Source organism: Hydra viridissima, unplaced genomic scaffold (genome assembly GCF_058129835.1).
Source record: "Hydra viridissima isolate aposymbiotic clone 2 unplaced genomic scaffold, HvirCarnegie_v1 scaffold_1, whole genome shotgun sequence".
NCBI lineage: Eukaryota > Metazoa > Cnidaria > Hydrozoa > Anthoathecata > Hydridae > Hydra > Hydra viridissima.
This window is the reverse complement of record NW_028324300.1, coordinates 40,492,883-40,512,623: the sequence shown is the minus strand read 5'-3', so window position 1 is coordinate 40,512,623 and position 19,741 is coordinate 40,492,883. Positions and strand designations below refer to the sequence as shown.

At 30.1% G+C, this 19,741-nt stretch overlaps 1 long non-coding RNA gene and 4 pseudogenes across 1 annotated transcript; 2 read left to right on the top strand and 3 right to left on the bottom strand.

Annotated features, from left to right (window-relative positions):
• Positions 1 to 19,741, top strand: part of LOC149894987 (uncharacterized) — a 65,863-nt pseudogene that overhangs the window by 31,092 nt on the left and 15,030 nt on the right.
• LOC149894991 (uncharacterized) lies at positions 641 to 1,690 on the bottom strand (annotated as a pseudogene).
• Positions 7,890 to 9,154, bottom strand: LOC149894990 (uncharacterized; annotated as a pseudogene).
• Positions 10,219 to 11,653, bottom strand: LOC149894989 (uncharacterized; annotated as a pseudogene).
• Positions 16,676 to 17,212, top strand: LOC149894988 (uncharacterized). The gene is made up of 3 exons (XR_016448133.1): positions 16,676 to 16,813; positions 16,972 to 16,991; positions 17,094 to 17,212. It is a non-coding gene; the product is annotated as an uncharacterized LOC149894988 (long non-coding RNA).

The following is a 19,741-nucleotide window of genomic DNA, read 5'->3' as shown; positions in this document are numbered from 1 at the left end:
AATTTATGGACAACCCCTTAATGCATTACTAATTATAAAAATTACTTTTATTAAAGTGTTTATTTGTATGCAAATGTATTTGCATATAATAGTTATAGCAGCTTTCACGTGTTCGTGGTAATGATGCAGATGCAATGGTATTTGCAATGATGAAGCGGTATGGATATTAAATTCAGGAAGTTATTACTATGTTATTGTGTTTATTATTGTACAAAATGTTATTACATTAACTATCATATCATAATTCTTTAAAGTTTGATAAATTATAATTTCTAGATTATTGAGTAATTGGGTAATGAGCTAGCTGTGTGTCAAAGGAAAAACAAAGAATAAAATCACTTTCCAAGAAATGGCAGTCTTTCCTGTTCTTATTAGACACCAGATAATCGGTATCGTGTAAGTCGATACCGAGAAGGAAGGTCTCGCATCGTGTGGGATCGCTTATGTTCCAATGTCGATACTATCAGTATCGCTTCGATACCAAACGATACCGATAATAAAAAGAATCGTATAGTATCGCATGGTCTCGAATCGAGACTCTCAATAAAACAAAAAAACAAAAAATTAAAACATGACTTATTGAATTTTTTATTGACAAAATACAAGTACAATTGCTTTTTAGTGATTTATTTATAGTTTTTTAATAATCTACAATACTTTGGCTATCGTCCATTCGTTGTTTTTTCCTTTGCCGTACTTTCGTTGGTATTTTAGGGTTTTCTTCTATTAATATTGACAAATATAAGTCTGATTCATGTCCTATATCACTATCATTTTCTTGTTCGATGGGCCATTTTTTAATGTAATTTTCAAGAGCGGAATAGTTCTGCATTATAAATACAAGCTTATCTGCCTTGTCACTATCGAGATTGTATCTACGATCAGTGATGACAAGGCCAGAAGCAGAAAATGCTCTTTCAGATGATGCAGAGGTTGGTGGAGTTGCCGACCAAGATCTTGCATCACCCGAAAGGATAGGATGTTACGCTGCATGCTGGTTCCACCATGCTAAGGTGTCAGTTTTTCCTGCATTTTTGGATCTTATTGTTTTTTGGTATTTTTCCATTTCAAGTTTAATAGGATGGTTTTCGTGTAAATGGTTTGAATTAGTATCTTCCTTATACTTTGCTAAAATAATATTGTACTCATTTTCCTCCCAACCTTGTGCATTATCAGCAACGGAATCGTTACTGCCGTTGTTATTACTGGAGCTTGAGACAGACAATGAAGAATTCTCAAAGTATTCTTTGGTTATGGGATGGTTTTCAACCAGTTTTTGAATATTTCCATCGTCAACATCAAGAAGATGTCCATGAAAAAATGGATGAAGGTAATGTCCTAGTGCAAATGCGGGTAATTTACGACCTTTGTCTGGGAATCTCTTATTTAGTTCTAATAATAAGTCCTCCAAGACCTTTTCTGCTAATTTGTTGTTTCCTTGAGTAACATAATTATTTTTTTCTCGATGAAGTTGATGAGTGCTGTTACTTTCCACAGTGACATTTTAATTCGGATCTCCTGTGTCAGAAGATAAAAAAAACTGATATTCTTTAACAGATTTAAGCACTGGAACAATAGCTTCAAAGAGTAGGAACTGCTCATCTGTAGATACGGTTTTCTTCCAATCATCACCTTCTGTATCGCGAAAGTATTTGAGTGGAACCTTCAGTCGAAGCATGACATGCAGCATATCGTAATGGCTGTTCCATCTCGTGGTTACTGTGGAGGGTATTTTGAGATAACTCACATCTAACCTAGAACCAGCATCTTTCAACGAAGCATTGAAGGCTGTCGGTTTATGAAGCCTGGTAGTAAGTGAACTGGCTTTAAGAAAAACATCTTTCAGTTCCGGGAGACCCTCAACTGTTCTTTGCAGTGCAGTGTTGAGTTTGTGATCACTGCATGTAACAGAACCTTCTTCTTTAGTTAAGTTATTATATGTAACAATAATACGGCCGGTAATTAATTTTAGAATTATTTCCCGACAATTACCTTTTGAGATAAAGTATAATGTGCCGGCAATTACCTTTTGAGATAAAGTATAAAAAATACTTAGTAAGTAGTGCTTAGCTATATTTTTTTGAATGGTTATAAATTTTTTTAATTTTTTCTTATTTTTTAATTTTGTCAATAATATTTTGAAGTTTGACGTTTCTTAGGTAGGGGAAGGGGGTAGTTACCCCGAATACCACCTCCTCTCCCTTACCTTCTTGTCCGCCCTTACACATCGTTTAACATAATTTAATAATTTGTAAAAATATAATCCAGAAATAAATGTTGAAAAAATTTTTTCTTTCCTTTTAATCACAGTAGAAAAAATTGTAATAAGGATAACAGATGAGAAATTGAAATACAGAAGTGGTACCACACAATTATTTAAATTAAAACAAAGATACCAGATGCGTAATTAAATGATAAACATGATGTCATACCATCAGCTTGGAGAACTTTTTTTTTTTTATAATAAATGAGCCATATATATCTGATTAACTATACGAATTTGCTATTTCAAATTACAAATTGTTTATAAAAACAACATGAAAGTTCTCATGATGACCCGAGTTGCAATACCAAATGATAATATCCGTACCAAACAGTACCAACATAACCGATAACTTTTGATACTAGTATCGATATCGATACCGTAAGGTATCGCACCGAGACCAAACGATACCAACATAAACGATACTTTCGATACCGGTATCGCATGATCTCGATACCGATACTGTATGGTATCGCAGCGATACCAAACGATACCAACATAACCGATACTTTTGATACCAGTATCGCGTGATTCCGAAGTCGATACTGTAAAGTATCGCATCGAGACCAAACGATACCGAACGGTACCAACATTAACGATACTTTCGATACCAGTATTGCGTGATTTCGATACCGATACTGTAAGGTATCACACCGATACCAGACGAGAAATCGAGACTCGAGACCAATTATCTAGTGTTTAGTTTTTATAGGTATAATAATGTTTTGTTTGCATATAAAGAAGTTTGTTATTACTTAAATTTCCAAATTAACTAATATGTGTATTTTTTATTTTACACTGTTTTTAAATGAGACTATTTGCTATGTGCACAATTTTAAAAAGTTGTTTGTTTTATGTTTCTGTTACAGAGTTTACTCTTTTTTTTAAAATAATAGTTTATCTTTTGATAAGTATAAGTACTTTATATATGTTTTCAGCCGCTGTTCAAAACACTTTTAAAGAGACTAACGAAAATCAAATAAGAAATGCAATGGAGAGGTGTCTAAAACATGCTCCGTATAGACCAGGTGAGCCTAAATGTTAAACTGTCCAAACAACATCATCATCTAACTCTAACAAATCGATATAGCAAACCAAATCATTTTGTGAAGATAACTTTTCATAGCAATAATTTTCTAAAATAAATCTTTCTTATGTGCGAGTTTAAATTTTAATTGGTTAATGTAGCTAAATGCACCCTAGTTTATGCGTTCGTCTTTTAAAGCAAGACAATTTAAGAGGCTAAGAAGCTCGAAAACTTTCTATATTTACAAATGTATGTGTGTGTGTGTACATACATACATAAATACATACATACAGACAGACAGACAGACAGACAGACAGACAGACAGACAGACAGACAGACAGACAGACACACACACACATACATACATACATACATATACATACATACATACAAATACATGCATACATACATATCGTATTCATAATATAAAAGTAAAAAATGTTTCCGAATACGACCTTAAATAAAATTGAGGTTTCATCGCAACAAATTCGTTGTTGAAAAACGTTTTTAGATGTAACCTATGCAACCAATCCATAACGTTTTCGCAACGTTTTTGATTGGTTGCATAGGTTACACCTATGCAACCAATCCATAAAGTTGCGAAAATTTTTTTTGGATATAAAAAACCAATTTGAGGAAAGTTTTTTTTAGTAGATGGGGTTTCTATAAGTCCGAAGTGGAGGGCCCAGTAGTGTACCTAAGAGTCTGAGATTTTTCATAGGTCTTACCATGGCCTACTGTAATTACACGGCCTGATTTGTTGCATTTTCCGGAAAAAATTAAGAGGCCAGTTTTCTTACGGCTTATTTTAAATTTTCAACTATGTATGAAAGGTTTTATTAACAACAACAACAATAACAATATATTTACCAGTGAATATTATACAAAGGTGTTGAATAAAATATTGAATTATAATATTTTAACAATTACTATATAAATATTTGTTTGCATGCATCGGTTTATGCTTTTATAGTTATTTAATATGTAATATATTCTGAACTGATTAATATGTGAATGTATTCTGACTGATTGCCTGTTTCATTCTATTCCATTAGAGAGTGGAATAATGAAATAGACACACAGACAGTCTATTATTATTACTGTATATAGTCGAACTGCTTTTTTATGCGATGTTGTTTAAGTGGAGATAATTCCAATAATAAATGTAAGTGAACTTTATATTTAAAAATAACTGTTACACTTTTTTGATTCGTTTTAGTAATAAAATGGTTAATAAATGTGTTGTTACAAACTGCAAAACTGGTTACTCTAATGGTCCGAAAAAGTCAACATTTCATTTTCCTGAAGAATCTGATTTGCGAAAACGATGGATATACTTTGTTAATAGAAAAGATTGGGTTCCATCAAAATATTCAGCTATTTGTGTTAATCATTTTGATGACAAATTTATTAATTATGGAAAAAGATGCACCTTAAAATGGAATCTTCTTCCAGTTCCAACTATTCAAACTGATGAAATAAGTGGATCATCAACTCTAAGGGTTCCAAAGTTGCCCCGAAAAAAACCAACTTTGAGATATTTAGGAAAAGATGAGTTTGAAGATTTTCAAAGTGTTGATAAAGTAATTAATCTTGATTCTTTGACAGAACAACATTCTCCACCAGGCTTTACATTTAAAAAAATGCATGATAGTGTTGTTTATTATAAACTATGTTTTGATGAAAAATCAGGCATACCAATTGTTTTTGAGTCAATAACTGTAAATAAAGATCTTTATGTTTCATTGTCATATAAAGGCTATCATATTTCTTTACCTGAATGGTTTCGTAGTGGTCATAATTGCAAATTAACAAACTGTAGTATGTTAGAAAATTTTCCTGTCTATATTAGAAATAAAGCCAATGATATGAATTCAATTTTGACAGAGTTAAATGAAATTAGATACTATTCAAGGCAGACCTCCATATTCTGCATCCATTATACGCTATGCACTAATTTTACGTCACACTTCAGCACAGTCTTATAAGTTATTGTTAGAACAACTACCTTTACCATCTTTTAGTTTACTTAGAAAAATCCAAAGTGGTGATATAAATGCGTATAAAGCTATAACAGTTTAGTTACAAAAAGATTGTGTATCAAGTGATTGTGTGCTTCTTGTGGATGAAATGTATCTGCAGAAAGCAGCCCAATATCAAAGTGGGAAATATATTGGTGAAGATTCAGAAAGTAATCTTTATAAAGGTGTTGTTGTTTTTATGATTGTAGGGCTTCAAAAAGCTATTCCTTATGTTGTGAGATCATCACCTGAAGTTTGCACAACAGGACCATGGTTGAAAAAAAAAATTGATGAGTGCATTACCTCATTGCACCAATCAGGTTTTAAAGTAAGAGCTATTGTTACAGATAATCATTCTACCAACGTTAATGCATTTTCAGAGTTACAGAAATCTTATACTGGAGATGGAAAACTATTTATTTATCATCCAGCTTATAATGGAGTTTTAAAAACATATCTATTATATGATATAATCCATTTAATAAAAAATGTTAGGAATAACTTGTTGAATAGAAAAAAATTTGTTTTTCCTTCTTTTTCGTTTGATTTCTTCCGAGACAAAGTTGAAGTTCCAGCTGGTTTTATTACTTGGGATTTATTTCATAAAGTTTATGAAAAAGACCAATTATTAAATGGAAACTTGAAAAAAGCGAGGAAAATCAATTATCAGGTCACTCATCCTGGAAACAATAAACAAGATGTTAACCTTGCATTAGCAATTCTTGATGAAACAACTACAGCTGCAATACTAAGTTATTTTCCTGAAAGAAATGATGCAGCACAATTTTTGTCATTGTTTCATAAGTTATTTATCACACTTAATTCAAAGCAGGTGTTTAATACATCCAATCAGCTCGGCAATGCTGCTGTAAAAGGAGATAAAAAACCCACATTTTATAGAGAAATTGCAAATTGGATTGAAATTTGGTCAACATGTGAATATTTTACTTTAACCAAACAAACTTCTCATGCTCTTATCACAACATTACGTGCAACTGCATCTCTTATTGATGATTTGCTTGAAGAAAGCTACACATTTGTTCTTACTTCCAGGTTACAAAGTGATCCTTTGGAGCCACGCTTTAGTAAGTATAGACAAATGAGCGGTGGTCGATTTCTTGTAAGTCTTTTAGAAGTTTGCAACAGTGAAAAAATTTTGGCAGTAAGAAGTCTTCTAAAGGAAGATATTAATTTCTGGGATGAAAATATTTATCAAACATTTGAATACTCTACTTTAGAAAAGATTATGCAAGATATTGCATTGTTGTCTTCAGAGATATTAGAGTGTCAGCTTTCTGAAGATAGCATGGAAGTTGCTGTTACTATAGCAGGCTACATTGCTAAAAAATTGAAAAAAAGATTTAAATGTCTATCTTGTGGTCAAAAAATGGTTTCTACAGACCAAGATGTTCTTAATAACGAATATCTGAAAATATTATCCAGAGGTGGACTTATATGTCCAAGTCAATCCTTGTCTGATTTTATTTGTCATCTTTTTAGTATTCTAGATATTATTTCTCCTATTCTAATCAAACATTGCAGTTATTCTTTATCAATTAAAAGTTTTGCAGAACAAATTTTTAAGATTTATTATAGCAGTGTTGATTTTACATGCGAGAAACACCAAGAATGGGGAATTAAATATGGATCTCGAATTGTCATTAATATTTTTTATAATAATTTACAAAAAGAAACTACAGATTCTGTAAGAAAAGATCAAGTAAAAGAGTTTAAAAAAAGACAAAGAACTGATAGCTAGTGCTAATAAGATTTTTTCTCAAATCCTTAATATATATAAAATTACAAACCTTTGTTTTTATTTCCTCATAAGAGTTGTAAGTAGTCTTTGCAATATGTAAGTTTAATTTAGTAGCATTTTGATACATAGCTATTTGAAAGCCTATTTCAGTATTTCATATGTTATCGGAATATACTGAAACAGGGAATCAGTTAGCGAAAAATATTGTATAGCATATTGTAATTACATGATGATAATCTTAAGTTTTCCTCGACCATTTTAATAAAATAAACATTTGCCGTAAAAAAACTGGCCTCTTAATTTTTTCCGGAAAATGCAACAAATCAGGCCGTATAATTACAGTAGGCCATGGTCTTACTAACACCTAAATATATCATTTAAAATACCATGCTATTTTTGCAACAGGTTTCGGACCTTTTTTTCGAACCCCTGATCACAACGCCACCATATCTTATATAAAAATGTGACTTTCAAACCTAAAGTGCAGGGCTTAGCAGTGCACCTATGAGTGTGAAATTTTCCAGGGGTCTTACTAATACTTAAATTCATAATAAAAGAAACCATGGTATGTTCAAAGATGACTTTCGTTTTTTTTTGACGGACCCTATTGTGCGCTCTGTCATGCCTTATTAATTCTCGTTTTATAATTGAAAACTCACGGTCACAGGGCAAAAAGTTGTGCCCTCTGATTGGGAAAAATTGATTGACCTTTTTAATCCACTTATAGTCAGTAAGGGCCATAAATAGCTTTGAAAAGTGATGTTTTTTCTTTTGTCCCTCCCCTCTCCCCCTCCCCCCCCACGCTAGTGAAGAAAAAAATTAAATGTTTTGCCCCCCGGCTAGGGGCAAAACATTTAATTTTTTTCTTCCCTAGCGTCTTGTACATCTTCTTTTATCGCTTGGTAAAATTTCCTTGCTCCTCTGTCATGTACTGCCGAGTCAGTTACTGCTGCTTGCTTAGCAACTTCATTGAGGTGAGGTGACTTTATCTTTAGCTTTAACTCTTCGCATATGCAACATGTGCCGACTTGATGTTGCCGGAAACGTAAATGAAATTGTTCATTGCAGTAGTTATAATAGGACTTGTAACCGAACTATACCCCTTCATTTTTTTTTAAGAATAGTTCATACATTTATTTCATATTCAAATCTTCACTCAAAAAATTCCTTTTTTGGAAAGGAGTCTATGTGAGCGTATACCATAGCTGGTATATCATGACTGGTAATGTTAGTCCTATATACTCCTCTCAAATTTTTAACTGCTTTTCCATACATTTTTAAACCCCCTACTCTCCGAACCCTATTTTCTGACACAGAAAATGTTGATAAGAATGCCACAACACATACCTGTACTCATTCATCTCCGATCAAAACATGGTATTTAAATTCCTTTTTATTTCCACCGTTACTTTTTCTTTTTTGTACAGTATCTTCATTGGCATCACGACTATTTCCTTTGCTATCTCATGAACCAGGCCTCTTCCTCACAATATCTGTAATGTCAATCAAGCCGTGTAATAATGAATCCTGCTCATTTTTTGTATGGAACTGGCTGTAGAGATTTATAAATGCATCATCGAGGTTGTCTTTGCCAATAGATTCAAAACACTTTCTTGAACAACTGAAAAAAAAACATTATGATGTAATTTTACTTTATAAAAAAAGTTATAGTTTTCTATTCTAGGAAACAAAATAGAATTTAAGCCTAGTCTAGGAAACAAAATAGAATTTAATGTCATTCTATTGTCTTCGGCCTGCAAATATTTACGACCTAAATAAGCAATCAACAATCTAGGTCTATAGGCCAACTATTAATTACAGAGCCTGAATCTGACTAACTTTTAGACGAATTAAATTTGAAATACAATATGGCATAAACCTGTCATGATATTAAAAATTATTGTATATTATCTCTTACCTGCGTGAATCTCCGATTGACTTTGCATCAACTTTTGTTCCCTGTGGTTTTCATATGCAACACCAGTAAGCCTAGATTTCTTAATCTTGTTCCTTTTATAGTCATCTGGGTTTCCTATTTTTTTTTTGTAACTTGTATGAACGGACTCACTACCAATATCACCAATTTAAAAAAGCAGTTAATCAATTTAAGTCACTATTAAAATGATCAAACGTAATAAATCAACTTTATTTACCACGCTGTTGTACAATCAAAACAACAAAGTGAGGTTACGTTTGGTCTGCTTTCTTCAACGCAAAGTTTCTTGTTTTTCGTATAAAGGGGTGAAATCAACAAAAAACCTAAACTTTTAGAGGCTAGAGAAAACTTTTGAAAGACACCTTTTTAACACAAAATGATGGAGTTATTCTTTGAATATACAACTTTGCAAAAAGGTAAATTTTGTAAAACATGTGACTTCCGCCCTTCTAAGATTCACCGATTCAATCGTTCTAATTTTACAATTAAGAAAAGAAATTTTTGAAAGTGATACAACATTGATTTTTATGACTTTTAACAAAAAAGTCATCCTGTCCCATTTTTTTTTTTGAGGACACTGTAGATTTATGTTAAAACATGTTTATTTAAAACAGAGTTTAGAGTGAACTGGGTGAAGGTTAGAGTTAAGAATATCTTTTATCCACTTTTCACGCTTAACGTTATTACTTGAAAATCCATATACTGATACTTTACCAGCTTAAGTCAATATATTTTTTTCACTTTGAGAATTAATTTGACAAGCATACATACAACATTTTTGTGGCATGATACATAGATTTAATCTGAAATTAAAAAATACATTATTTGCTTTAATTTAGTTCTCAAATTCCACCTTTAAATCATAAGTGTACGTCATCGCATATAACAATAGTTTGGAATATAAGATATACGACATTACATTTTCTCATTTTAAAACTAATTTGAACATGAAGAAATAATTCCCTCTAGCCGTACAAAAATAGGCCCCCTCAAAAAAATCCGGTTGCGCGATGAATAGGACTGTAACAGATAACGCCATTAATTTAACACTTAAAAAAATTCAAACCTTAAAAGAAATCAATGGTTCGAAACTGAATACATACGAAATATCGATTTATACAATAGATAAGACCATGCGTAAGACTAAAATACGCTCATAATGATTACTACACTTGGAAATGTAAAGTTACATTACACCTTGAGTTCAAAGGACTAAGAAATGTGGAATATGGAATGTATTTTTGGAATGCATTCTAAAAAATATTTCTTTATATCTTCCCATTGTTAGAGGACTTTTTTAAGTGTAGTAGAAGCCATCTAGTACTGATAAAGCGAAGAAACAAACTTTCATCTGTAATAAAAATGGGCTTTGCTAACATTTTGAAGTCTTCAATTTTGTCAGGTGCATTCTTAAATTAATAAGATAGTCATACTAATATTTATAGATTTTAACCAGGGACGGAAAGTCCCAAGAAATACTCTAGGGTTTAAAGTCAATAATTCCCTAATTTTACCTTGACTCTAGAGTAAGAGTGTAAAAAAATGGCTCCGAAAATGATAGGAACTTTTGAACTCCATAGAGAAAAAAAAAAGTTTTTATCTGTCCCGGAATCTATCATTTTTGAACCTCGAGTTCCTAGTTACAATAAGACATAAAAGTTATGATTGTATAAAAAGGGAAATAAAATTATTATTAACAATAAAATCCTTACCTTAAACCAAGCATGTAGATCGAATAGTATCTGCTCTACATCCTCACCTAAAACCATAATTGCTTTTCGAAATGAATTGTGCACTTAGTGCCAAGTACGACTTACAAATTGTAACAAACCATTTAAATAATTGTTACAAAGCTCCTCCTTCAACAATTTCCAAAAAGCTTTGTTGAAGTTAGGACCATCTGTTAAAATATCAAAAAAACGATCCCATGATAAGTTTTATTTTTTAATGCGGCATAAAGATGCCAGCATTTTTATTATATCTTCAGCTGTTGCTCTCCCAAAGAGAAATAAGGTTAAATATATTGTGACAACTTGGTTTTCCTCTTCTAACCAAAAGCGACCAAAATATCAATTTGTTTTCAGCGGTATGTGGTAGTTGCTTCATCAAATATCAATGTAAAAGTTTAAGCAAACATCAAGTAAGTTTGAGGTTAAACTGGCACAAAGTCATTTTTCTAATAATGGTCCAAGACCATATTGAAAATATGAAGCTTTTTGGAAACTCATGGTAAAATCCTGACAAATCTTACCATCTGAAAATATCCTTTGAAATACTACTGATGCATTATCACATTGCCTTCAGGCAAGGTCATTCTTAGCAACAATTAACAGCCACATGCCTTCTGCAGCTGAACTTTATCCTTAGTAGAATTTTCTAACTACGATTTTTTTCCTCCAACAGAGTTTGTTTTTTAATCTAGTTTTAAATGGCGAGCTGTGTTTAAAAACTAATATCAGACACTGATTTATGTTTTGGTTTAGAAGAATGCTAAAAAAAGAGCTTGGAAACCAACTGAGCTGTATTTTAATTCACTTGAACATAGTTAACAAACAGTATTTTTTGAGTTCTTTTTCGCAGCCCATAATATGATTTTGACTTAATTCATATTTTAGTTTTCCAGCCACACATCAGCCCATTTAACCATTATTTATGAGTTTTATACAAAAAATTACAGTTTTAAATCAGTAACTTTACTAAAACTTTGCACCTACTGCTTTCTGGTTTACTTAAAAAACCTTTTTTTCACTTTTATTTCTAGACAAATAAACTTAATATTAACATGAAAGTAGAATTTCAGAAAACAAAGAACACAATCGTAATATCTAAAAGAATATCATGCCACCTAATGATATTGATTATCTAACACAAAAAAAATTTTTTAAATTAGGGTCATGGCACCCCCTACCGCGACTTTAAGAAAACTTTTAACTTCAAAACTTCTGAACTCCAAAGCCATAACAGATTTTTATTTAGGATTTTCGAATTGATATTTTATACCCAATTCAATTAGCTAAATTATATAGTTCGAATTTGAGTAAATGTTATTTTTAATTTTTTGTATGAGCCAGTACGTTTCTTCACCTACCGTGATAAAGCACCACCTACCTTAATCGATTTTTCACCTACCGTGTATGAAAAAAATCGTATATTTTAATTTTAGTTTTATATTGAAATCAAGAAATAAATACATAAATTTAACATGGTTACAAAACAAAGAAGACATTGATTTTAAAATTATCCACCAAAGCTTTTTTCTGAATTTAAACTTTTTTTCTTTTTAAATTCTTTTTTTAAATGTTTTTTTTTTGCCTTTTATTTTCATTTTCTTTTGTTACAGCTTGTTTTCTTCTTGTTTTTCTTTTTCTTTCAAGTCTTTTTTTTCAGTAGCTTTATTTTTATGTTCAATTTCTTTGATATCTTCTTCTTCCTTTGCATTTTCTTTAGTTATTTGAATCTCTGACAATTTGGATGAAGTTACAACGCTCGGTAATCGTTTAACTTGTTTAAGCCTTTTTTTCATGATTGGTTGTTTTGGTCATAAAAGAAAATCGTGTAATAGATTTACATCTTTCATTATTTGTTTATTTGAATCTGTTGGATCTGTTGCTGATTTACTTTCGCCTCATTCATTAATATTTATGCTTTTTCCGAATTCGCTAACATTACTAGATACGATTTCATTTTGCCTACTGCTAATATCTAAATACAATTCTTTATCGATTTCATTATTCGATACATTATAATTGGTTTCTATTAAAATTATGGTTTGTTTGGAGCTATCGCTAAATTTAAGATTTTTTCTAAAAATTTAAATGATTCTCTGGAGTCAGTTTTTCCTCCCCATTCTTTATTTCCAATTTTTTCAAACTGGAGCAATACTTCAAGTGCAACGTTTTTTTCAAATATGTTTCCCATAATATTATGGCTTGAAAGATTCGTTTCATTTCTATCAATTGTAGAATTTAATTTAACATGTTGAATTAAATTTTTATAATGAACATTGTTCGCATTAAATGGGAATATTCCTATCGACCTAAATCCGTTAATAATACTTTTTTTCATATTTGGATCTATAACAAAATTATTCAACAACATTGGTACATTTTCTCTGCAAATTTCATTAAAATCGTTATCCAATTCAAATTGCTGACAAATGTTCTGCCATTTTTTTTTCATTGGTCCGAAAACTGACACATCTAAAGGTTGTAAGATGTGTGTAGATTTAGGAAATAACGAAATCAAATAAATTCTTTCCGAAGAACAATACATCCTTAGCTCTTTAGACATATGCAAGCGATGTCCATCCATGAACATATATATTGGTAATTGTGTATTAATAGATTTCAAATAAGGTACTAACACATTTATGAAGGACTCATAAAAGAATTCGGCAGTCATCCAGCCGTTGTCACTTTTACCGAGACCCCAACCTAGTGGTGCAGTAGCAGCAATAGTTTTTGGCATTAGAGCATATTTGCACAATGTTAATGATGGTGCAAATTCACCATTTGCATTTAATTAAGAGTTTTTTTTAAATAGAGTTGCAAGGTTATCGCTGTTGTTGCATTCTTCATAAACATTTCTTCCTCTAATACCAATTACTTTTCCAGTTTTTGGTGCTAAGTCAAAACCAGTTTCGTCTAAGTTAAAAACACGAGTTGGATCATTAAGGTATTGCGCATCATCGCCTAATAATTCATGCACCTCATTAAACCATTTTCTTATCGATGCTTCAGTTATAAGACCTCTAGCTCTACTAATATGCTCTGCTCTTTTTTTTTATTGATAGATATTATTACATTAGTAAAAAAACACGATAATTCCTAATGACGGCGCAATAATTTGTAAAACCAGTTTTTGCTTTGGATATCATCTTTACATGGTGTTTTTATACCTCGCCCTTTAACTATTTTTTGTACTGCCTTAATTAACAACTTTTTTGTTATCGCAAATCTCATGTTAGCGCACTGCATAATATAGCAACCAATTCATTCTCTATTTCTTCTCCAAGATGATTTAATGCCAGAGTTTTGCCGTTTGGGTTGGCTTTTACCAGATAACTTGTCGCGTAAGGTACTTTCAGGAACATTAAACTTTTTGCTGAAACATAAAATTATATCAAATAAATACTCCCTAGGGTTAAATTATCTTTAACTGGTAATTTAGTTTAACTTAATGGTTTTTTAGAGAGAAAACTTCACAAAACAAAGCACGTCCGAAAAAATATTTTTATGAAAGGTAAGTGCTAACTATTATAATTTTCGTAATCACCTACCGTGTAAATGATTAAACGATGTTATAAAAAAATACTAATATTTTCTGATAAGATTTAACATATTCAATGTTTTTACAACTATTTTAAACTTTTATCGAAAATATTATATAAATTTTAAGCCATAACAAAACTACACAAACTTTTTTTTACTGTTAAAGATTTTCTTAAGAAAGCAATAGAAAATCATTTGCGGTTTAAAAAACATCTCAAATCTTTAAAAATATATCTTTTTAAAAACATATTGTTAGTGAAATAAGTTAGTTTTGTATAAAACAATACTAAAAAAATAGATTTAAAAAAAAAAATTTACTGATTTTTTCAAAAACCATGGTTGGTGCTTCTTCATGGTAGGGAGTGCCATGACCTTAGTAAACAAAGTACGCAATTCCGTAATTTATTATATTTAAATGAAATACATCTTTATTAGAAATTCTAATACTGAACTCTTTTTGAAAATTATCTCAAAAATCAGGAAAGCTAAAACTCTTAAAGGTATTAAATAAATGTTAAAAATAATATTAAGTTAAATTGAAAAAATTGAAAAAAATGAAAAAAAAAAAAAAAAAAAATGACATAACAAAAAAAATGACAACTTGACAGCCTGTAAACCTCATACAGTCAGTACCAAGCTTAAAAGAGTATTCTTTAGACAAAACCTGAGGTGCGCGCCTAGATTTTTTTAAGCTGGTCTTTATGAGTCACTGGGTTCCAATTGAAGTCGTTTTTTATCGGTAATAATAGCTATATTTTTGCATATAGCTATGCATGGTTGCTTTCAAGATGTCTACCTTCGCACCTGGCTATACGAAAAGTGTCGCTGACGTTGTTTATCACAGCGGAGTGGTTGAGGTTGGAGTCCGGCCCTTCTCAAACGGATTGTAGAAAACTATGCTAGCGTCAAGGAGTGAGCTGCGGTTTGACATGCGAGACGCTGGGAAGTTGATCGGCTACTTGATGTTCGGTAAGTTTGCTTGGCAGATAATAGTCAATGAGAAATAGGTCCTTGTCAACCTAGCTAGAAGCTAGGCAATTGAAAAATCGATGCGAGACTCACAGCGCTTGCGAGCATGGTGGCAGCTATTGGGATGGCTATATTCAGCGTCATTGCCAGCGCGGCAGCTTTCACTGGCACCCAAGGCGCAGTACAAAAACACGGTATCAGCGACACAATAAATCCATGGAGGCTCTCAGTAATGCGCAGCAAGACTACGAAAAGAAGGTCGCCGAGAACCTCGATAAAATCAAAGCTCGCCTCGCAGCATCCAAGTCTCGACTCGACGACTATGTGATGGCGAGCTATCTCTATCGCGAGGTGGTGAGTGCCAGAAGAGAGGAGCCCGACCAAAACATTTTCAGTCTTCCTAAAAAGAGCCGATTTTTCAGATTATTGCAAGGGTGGAGTTTTTAATTATCTCTATTAACTATTTAATTTACTTTTTTTTTGTTATTTAGTTAATGAAAGTAAGCGGTAGGGGAAGGAGAAGGTTTAGGGTTGTTGGATTAGGTAAATGGATGTTGGGATCAAGAGTAACGCAATAAGGACATTAAAAACTTTAGATTACATCATTCAAGAAAATGCTTAAGAGAATCGAATATGAGAGACATTTTTAAAAGGTTCTTATGAACATCAGATCCATTTCTCTCGACCATCTGGAAATTGCCCTAGAGACCGGCAAAGTCTTTACATCAAGAAGCTATAAAACTGTTAAAACAACCTGAAGTCACCAGACAAGAGACAAGGAACGATTCCGATTTAGATAAAAGTTGTTCAACATCAGATTCCTAATCGAATGATTCGAATATTGATGAATATGACATACGTGATTTTTGTTACTAGAAATAATATGACATACGTGATTTTTGTTACTAATAATAATAATGTTATTATTATTATTATTATTATTTATTATTTTTATTATTATTATTATTATTATTATTATTATTATTATTATTATTATTATTATTATTATTATTATTATTATTATTATTATTATTATTATTAGTATTATTATTATTATTATTATTTATTATTATTATTATTATTATTATTATTATTATAATTATTATTTTTATTATTATTACTAGTATTATTATTATTATTATTAGTATTATTATCATTATTATTAGTATTATTATTATTACTATTATTATTATTATTATTATTATTTTTATTATTTTTATTATTATTATTATTATTATTATTATTAGTATTATTATTATTATTATTATTATTATTATTATTATTATTATTATTATTATTATTATTATTATTATTATTATTATTATTATTATTATCTATAATATAATTACTACAGAAATGATTAACGTTTAACGTCGTTTCGTCATTAGTTACTAGGCTTTGAATTAGTTACTAGGCTTTGAAAGAGCGCGTTTTTCAAATGCACGCGGCCATTGGAGAAAGATCTTTTGAGCAAGTTAAAACTTTTTTCCTTTTGGAATTTAATTATTAGTTTAGATATATTACATAAAGAATCATCTTAATCAATTATATATCATATTATAATTGAAGTAAGTATATGAAATAGTTATATACACATTTTTATTAGATAAAGTAGAAAGGATTTAAATTTTTATTAGATAAAGTAGAAAGGATTTTAATTTTTTAAATCGTGTATATTTTGTTTGTTTTAGTTTTTTTTTTAGTAGTTTTGTTTTTATTATTTTAGTTATCAGAAGGAAAATAGGGGTATGGATGTTATTTAAAGTTATACTAATGCTGTTTCCATAAAATTATTAATTTTACTTTGAAATTTCTGTGATGCTATTAACTATTTTTGTTATTTTTAAGAAAATTTAGAAAAAAAAAATTAAAATTTTGTGCCAACACTGACAACGCATGTCACATGTTTTGTATGTAAAGGTTAAATGTTGTTATGAAGATTACAGTTCTTATGAGAAATAAAAAAGGTAAAGAGAATTGTTTGTAAATATATATTTTGAATCTTTTTAAATTTTCTTGCGTCATTTTTAGAATTTTTGTTTGCACACGTTTATTGTTTGCATATATGCTTTTTTGATATGTATGTGTGTGTGGTAATAAGTGCTTTATAGTTGTTTTATCAATGTGTTTTTATAATAATGTAAAGTGTTTTTTTACTATTTGTGTATGTGATAATATGTGTTACATAATTGTTTTAAAAATGTGTTTAAATATGTATATAAGGTATTTATTTATTTTAGTATATATTTAACTTTATATACATATTTAAACACATTTATTTTGCTTATAGTTTGTACATATGTTTATATTATGTTCTTTCTGTGTTTTTAAAGTGCTCTGACTTGGTAAACATCTACCTGAAAATCAATTATTGTATTTTAGAAAAGGAGCAGAACAAATGGCTTAAGATCATGCAGCTCAACGTGATACACACCTAACGGCATAGTTTAAGTTAAATACTGAAAATAAAAGAGCACATTGCATTTCTTATGTAGACATTCCTTATCACTTTATATTTGATGATAAACATTGTAAATGGAAGGTTAGACAAAGGGGTGGTAATAAGGTGATAATAAGAATGTATAAAGTTAATCCAACTGGAGAATTGTTTTTTCTTAGACTGTTACTTTTGCAAGCAAAAGGAGCAACATCTTGGGAGGATGTGCATACTGTTAATGGTATTGTCCTTGAAACGTTTCGTGAAGCATGTGTTTTGAAAGGTCTGTTGCAAGATGACACTGAATGGCAGAATACTCTTTCTAAGGCGGTTTTAACACATATGCCAAAGAAAATTAGACAGTTGTTTTCAATTATTTTTACCTTTTGTGAACCTGACAATCCTTTACATCTCTGGAATACATACAAATTTTTTATGATGGAAGATTTCATTCACCACTCAGTCCCACTTCTAATTGCTGAACAAGCTATTCTTCATCAAATTGAAAAGATTATTAATCAAATGTGTTATATAAAACCATATTTGTTTATAGTTGTATATATGTTTAAATTATATTGTTTCCATGTTTTCAAAGTGGTGTGATTTGGCATTATGTTGAGCAAGATTGATAACCTTGCTAGCCAAGCGATGTACTTATAGCAGAGTTGTGACTTGGCAGCATTTAGTGCCAGGCGGAGTTACTGCTTTGGAGCTAGGTTGTGTTGTCTAGCCTTTTTTAATTATTCTCAAAATAAAAATATAATAATGTCCGTTAATGTTTAGCGTAATGTGTATGAGAGGATGCAACCTTGATCTTTAAATGTAGGGTGTTTTCATGTCCTAAATTTGAAGTAATTGAATAACTAATATTGAACATAAAAACAAATCTAATTTTATGTGTTAATATGTTTAGTAAAAAGATAAATATAGTTAACTTTAAATTGGTTTTCTAATTTTGCCTTTCATATTTTAATTTGGTTTGTTATCTTCACTGGATTTTAGGATCAAGGATGTAAATTTTCTATTGTTATGTGTTATTGTTGTGATGTTTTGTGTTGGTATTCATTTTTAACAATAGACACCTTCATGTGGGTGACTATTGTAAAAAATGAATAATAGGTGGTTTCATTATTGGTACTTACTGCTTTTATTTATTTACTGAAAGCCAAGACAACATTAAGCTAAAAATGCAATTTATATCTTAAATTGGTTTATATATATATATATATATATATATATATATATATATATATATATATATATATATATATATATATATATATATATATATATATATATATATATGTATATGTATATAGTATTGTTAATCCTTTTGTACTTCGAAACAGATCTTATTGTTACATTTTCGATAAATGTTTATATTAACTGCCATGTCAAAATGGGTTACTATAAATAGGTAAATCGATTTTCAGTTTTTGTGTGGTGTTTTATTTATTTATTTATTTATTTTTGTTGTAATTATAGTATCATAATTCCATTTTTTTTCTTTAGGATTTACGATTGACGCATTTATACGATTTATAAAAAAAAACCTGATTACCTTTTATTGTAAATTTTGGTCAGTTAAAATGATATAAATGTATGCAATTAGTTCAATTTTTTTTAAATTTTCTCTATTTTAAGCCAAATAATTCGCTGTACGTAATTTAGGGAATCTTTTTAAATGGGTGGTGAATATTGTAGTTTAGCGCATTTTTCAAATATCGAGTTTTTTAAATTTTATAAGGTCTTTAACTAATTAATTAGCTTAGTTTGCATTTGCAACACTTTTGAGGAAAGAAAAAATTCTTATATATGTTAAATTCTTATAAATATTGAAAAGAAAAAATTCTTATACACGTAAATCATTGTTTTACATTTCATTATTCTGGTAAAAGGTCTTCATCAAAAACTTGATTTCTCTTAATAAAAATAACTATTCTCCTGACCACCATTAAGGTAAAAACGGGGAAGGGAGGTCCTTTATTAGTGTCAAAATATTTAAGAGAATTAAATTTCGAGTAACAAATGGAATTTTAAGTAAATGGTAGTAAATTAC